Below are 6291 nucleotides of genomic sequence, written 5' to 3' on the forward strand. Positions count from 1 at the left end.
TGATCGATTTCCCCTCTTTACATATGCTACCCAATGAGTACCGGGACCATCAACGTCGTCCAAATTGACGATACCGCTCTCATTTTGTCGCACACCGTTTATCGGTAAATTATTGCGCATGAAAACACCTCTAAAGAATGGTATATGCATACGTCTTGCCAGTTGTTCTAATTGTACATTAGTTGTTACACCCACAGGCATTTTTAGCGTTTTTTTTTTTTGACGTTTTTTTTTCTTAGTTGAGAATCCCTGTCCACGTTTGTATGGAGCGAGATAAACTTCACGACCTTCCATAGCGTGATTATGACGTTGCATTTCTTCAAGCTGACGTTGCGCAGCCTTGCTATCATTCACAGCCTTTGCGACTCCCGCTGCTCCACCTGTCAACGAACCGAGAACTCCCAACAATGGTAAAATTGGCAAGATACCACCACGCTTCGCCACAGGCAGTATTCGTTTCTTCTTCTTTTTCAAAGATTTTTTCGTCTTCATCCCCATACCGAATTTTGTCTTTGCTTTCATAGCTGCCCAAACAGTCGTAGCGGCTGCTCTTTCACCAAGAGTTGAATCTCTCGCAGTAATATGTTTTCGCGCTTTCGCAGCGAGTATATTATCAGCAACGTGTCGTTCTCTGAGGGCGTTGCTTTGAGAATATGCAATGTCGTGCTCGCGACACGCGGCATCCAATGGATTAATACCTCGATCACCTCTAGCCAATCGCTTTTCCAAATGAGTCTCCGGACCGCAAAACTGATAGCTGGGAATATGTAATTCTATCGGAAGCGCGTTTATCGCGCGATTAAAGAGACCACTACCTATTTTCGTTGACATTCGCTGCAATCCTTTATCATTGGCGCTGGACCGTCGATGTGCGTTTGCTGCCACGGTCGATTGTAATGTTTCAAACATCGACGACAGGTCTGAATCTCTGGATCCGCCTTTATGTGTTCCGGAAGCTTGTCCCACACGTAGTGGATGTGATTTTCATATCGCAATAAAAATGCTTTTGGTACAAATTGCAGCTGTTCGGCGCTTAAACCGTGAATATCGGAAGCACTTGTTAGCAGAACAAACATTTTTTCGATACTGAGTGATTCATGGTTCCGCGCAGCTATAAATAGGCTCTCCATGACTCATTCATTCATTCGAGAGAAAACATGCGGTTCGTTCAGCAATCGACGATAATCAAAGTTACAAATTTCGACGATAAAACACGGTTGATGTCGGATAAAGAAATACGCAGACATGGAAACATACTGCCGAATACTATACGCGGAATCATTTGCGGTCCTTCGAATTGTGGTAAAACTAACGCATTGATTAGTTTGATAGAAAGCCCGCACGGCGTTTGCTTCGAGAACGTGTACGTATACTCGAAATCGCTTCAACAACCGAAATATCGATATTTGGAAAATTTGCTATCACCGATAGAAGAAATTGGTTATTTTACATTCTCTAATAATAGCGATGTCATTCCACCGAGTGAGGCGCTTCCGAATTCCATTTTTATCTTTGATGACGTGGCATGTGACAAGCAAGATACGATAAGAGAGTACTTTGCAATGGGGCGACACTCGAGCGTCGACTGTTTCTATTTTTGTCAAACGTATGCCAAGATACCCAAGCATCTTGTACGTGACAATGCAAACTTATTAATTTTATTTAAACAAGATGGGACAAACTTGAAACATGTGTACAACGATCACGTAAATACAGATATGTCTTACAATAATTTTCGTGCATTTTGTCAGAAATGTTGGCAACATAAATATGGATTTGCAGCGATTGACAAGGACAGTCCGCTGACTAATGGACGATACAGAAAAGGATTTAATGAATTTGCAATACCGCAAAGCACTTAGTCGCTTTCGATGCATTGATTGAGCAACGTCTAAATTGCAACATTATGAATAACGATCGTGAAAAGATTGTGTTAGAGATTGCGAAAACGAGCGATTCAATCCGTAAAAATATCGTTTCTTGAAAACTGGTAAAATGGAGGAGGACGATGCATTGGAGAGGCATTTTAAACCAATCTGAACCTCTGAAACAGCTTGTTGAAAATACAGTTGGTGTTGAGTCTGGTGAAGAAAAGATTGAACCATTGAGTATGCTCGGAGAGAAAAAAGAGTTTAAAACAAAGCGATTAAATATATCATTGAGCGGTATAACTTCTACTCCAAAGCGAATCAAAAGCAGGCGAATGCAACAATTATTGGATGCAACTACTTCTACTCCGATACAAGATGTACAGCCAAGGCAATTATTGCATGATAAGACATCTATCGAGGAAATTTTCGAGACTTCACCTCAATCGCTTGTGACATCAATTCAACATTCATTACAAACATCCGATGGTCAAAATTCATTGCGAAATCACCTGGGTCCACTTGCTCAAAAATATGTGGCAGCTATATTGAGTCAAGATAAAAATTCCAAGATGGATTACGTATACGGTGTTAAATTTATCGACAAAGGAATGACGCTCGGTAATAAAAATTTCGATGTGGATAAAAATGATAATATAATTATCGATGGGTCAAAATACGTTGGAACAGCAGGTCTTTACGAGTTGGTTTTCAAGAGAATTCCCGACGATGAAATATATACTGCGAATGACTTGCAAAACTATAAAAGTATATTAATAAGAACAAATGCTCACAGACGAAATGGTAATGTGAATCAGTCTGTATTAGGTAACAAGGGATACAAATATAAATATATAATCGCACCATTATTCTCTGATAAAAAATCTGGAAAAGGTATACCGCATGCTATGATCTTAAACAATAATAAGATTGATTACGTGCATTGGAATGATCCCAACGAGTTGGTAGATCGTCTGCGATTGCTTGAAGCTTCACGTCAAGCCGGCAACAACGCCCACAGCAATGAAATATTATCGATTATCGAGGAACTTTACGAAGCTCGTATTATTATAAAATAAGTTATACATCCACGATATGAGTCAGTCTGTCAATATTAGTGGTATCGAAATGTCGATTAATAAATTTGGATTATCACTTGGAACGTCGAATAATAATTCATATTATCAATGGGATGGATTACTAAGAAATTACGTGCGCGATAATACTCTGTGTCTAACAGCCTCCGGCTATGACGCAAGGTCGCGCAAGATACGACGTGTAGCGCAACCAGAAGATGATAATGATGCAGCCAACAAACGATATGTCGAAGCGAGTGTCAAGCTTTTGAGAGATCAACAGAAAGAAATTGAGAAAAACATAATCAGGCTTGAAAGGAATATGCAGGCGCTATTATTAACGCTGGATAAAATGGCTGTAACGCAGACTACATCAAAAGATACATAAAGAACACTACGTGAAAATTATATCACATTATTACAAATATGCCTCGATCAAACACCTCTGAAAAGCAGCTACTCGTGGAGGAATTGCACGCTCCAGCGAGAAGAAATTTTCCGCGTAGACGTGTCATAGTACATGGATACGACGACCTGTGGCAAGCTGACGTGGTCGAGATGCGTCCTTATGCAAGAGTCAACAAAGGATACAATTACATACTCACCGTCATCGATGTGTTGAGCAAGTATGCATGGGCCCTGCCGCTCAAGAATAAGAGCGGACGCGAAACAGCTGACGCTATCGCTGAGATAATTCGAGATAGCAAGAGATGTCCGAGAAACATGCAAACCGATAGAGGAAAAGAATTTTACAATGCAAATGTGCAGAAACTCGTAAAAAAACACAACATCAATCATTACTCGACGTATTCTGTTATGAAAGCCTCAGTAGTGGAACGATTTAATCGTACTTTAAAGAATAATATGTGGAAAATGTTTACACTTAATGGTAATTACAAGTGGATCGACGCGCTGTCCCGACTCGTTGCAGAGTACAATGCGCGAAAACATCGCACTATCGGTATGAAACCTATCGATGTTACTCCGGAGATTGCCGAAAAACTTTTAAATACGGTATACAGTAACATAAAAATTGCTGCTCCGGCAAGATTCAAAGTAGGTTGTCAGGTACGCGTGAGTAAATTCAAAACCGTCTTCGAAAAAGGTTTTACACCAAATTGGACTACTGAAATATTTAAAATTATCAAAGTGCAGAAAACTAATCCTGCGACATATATACTTGAAGATTTGCGCGGAAATTCCGTCGCCGGAGGATTCTACGAGTATGAGCTACATCATGTTGCAAATCCCGATGTATATCTCGTGGAAAAGGTTTTGCGGAAAAAAGGCGATGATGTTTATGTGAAATGGTTGGGACTGGATAAATCTCACAACTCATGGATTCATAAAAATAATTTATTATAAACATTTATTTAAAATATTTGTACACTGTTTATTTTACAATATATTTATCTAATAATTTTATAAATACAAATATACATATAATATACATATTTATACAAAATATACATATACAAAATATACAAAATATACATATTTTACAACAAATATTATTTACAAAGGTATTTTATAATGTCCTCATGGTAATGTATTAGTGGTTTCAGGTATGATATACCGCTTGTCATCGTGAGGACTTAGAGCAATTTTCGTCTCGCGAATGGTGTATACTTCATGCAATTTCGATCTTATACATGACTGACTACGTGTCATTTCAATCTCTTCATTCAAACACCGCGTGTAATCATCAAACGTTATCGTTCTCGCGACAACGTTACTCTTGACACCTTTTACTTTTTTGGTATCTTTCTTACCATCCACTCGTAATGCATACATTTTTGCTCTAAGCCCTACAAATTCGGTCATTATCGTACCGTTATTTTCATCTTTCATTAGACCTGGCACTTTTTTATTCACGAGCGGTATACCATACACATTGTCCGCAGCGTAATCGCTCGTATCAAATTTGCTTACGTCGCGCTTTATATTCTTATACACATCTTCACATTCGATGTGGTATATTAGGCTGTCTGTGTCGGTGTACATTACCCTGTATCTGTCGCGATATAGCGGTGACATGTACTCGTGATGAAATTCGTATAAACATGTTTTGGAGATGTCGAGTATGCACATGCCGACATAGATTGGTTTGTAAAATTTTACTTCGAGTTTACGTAATTCTACAGCGATTAGATTTTCTGAAAAGATGCTTCTACTGTGGAAATTTGGTTTCGCAATCATTGCCTCTGCACCGTATCTTCCTTCCCAATGTGTGATAAGTTTTACATCAACCCGATTACGCACATTTTCCATCGTTTTGCCGAATACTGCATTATTCATCAATTTATATAAATTTTTTTCAAAATCATATTTCGCGTGTGTTCTAAATTGCGTATTAAGTTCGATATAATTTCGAAGCCATGGAGATTGCGCGAATTGTAATATGCGATGTATTTTTGCAACGCGAAGGCCGTGACGCGTACATTGCTGCAGGTTGCGGTAGTGTATCACATATCGCTTCTTGTTGTATAGCGTTGCGAGAAGCTTATCTTCCCGTTTGCCTGGTGGCTTGTCGCGTGTCGGGCAAAACGGTAGGTCAGTGTGCGCATCGTGAAGACATTGTGGATATTCTAAATCTACTTCAAGGATGTAGCCTGTAGGCGAATCGAGCGCGATAGATGATAAATTGAAACTAGACATGTCATCGACCCATTGAAAATCAGCATAAGGCAATGGTTGACACATTGCCCATCCATACAAATTATTTACATCGAAGTACATAAGGTATGACGATGGTTTCGATGGATCATATGACTGCATGTACTTGTTATTAGCGTGTGCATATCTGTTTGAACATTGACTTAGACCACCGCGTATACCCCGTTCTATAAACATAACCATGTCGATATCGGTAAGCAATTCAAACGTAATATTTGTATGTTTTAGCATCGCATCCCACGTATACCCGGGGAGAGTATAATAATACGCAGGGTCGAGCCCATAACTCTCGATGCAAGTGTCGCGGAAATTTTCAAAAATATCTGCTAATAACAAGACATCAGTTTTTAAATATAAGTCGCTATATTCGCCTAGAGTTCGAAGGGAGAATCGATTCCAGACGTTCTCAGCGTGCGCGTAATCGCTCTCTGATACAGTGTCACCGGTCAAGGAACTATAAAACGATTCGCGCGGCGGTAAACGCGTGTCCTGCAGCTTGTCCACGCAGTCAATGTACTCGTACGGAAAGACACCTTTTCGCGTCAATAATTCGAAATTGTGAGTGGATAAATTTTGAAATTTCAATTGTAAATTTTTGAGTTTATCTTTACTTAGAAATGATGCCAATTTATTGAGACTAGTATTGAGAAATTTATATGAATCGATAAAAC

The sequence above is a fragment of the Prenolepis imparis genome, unplaced genomic scaffold (genome assembly GCF_030444845.1).
Source record: "Prenolepis imparis isolate NDT839.2.m4 unplaced genomic scaffold, iyPreImpa1.0 SCAF_343, whole genome shotgun sequence".
NCBI classification, from domain to species: Eukaryota; Metazoa; Arthropoda; class Insecta; order Hymenoptera; family Formicidae; genus Prenolepis; species Prenolepis imparis.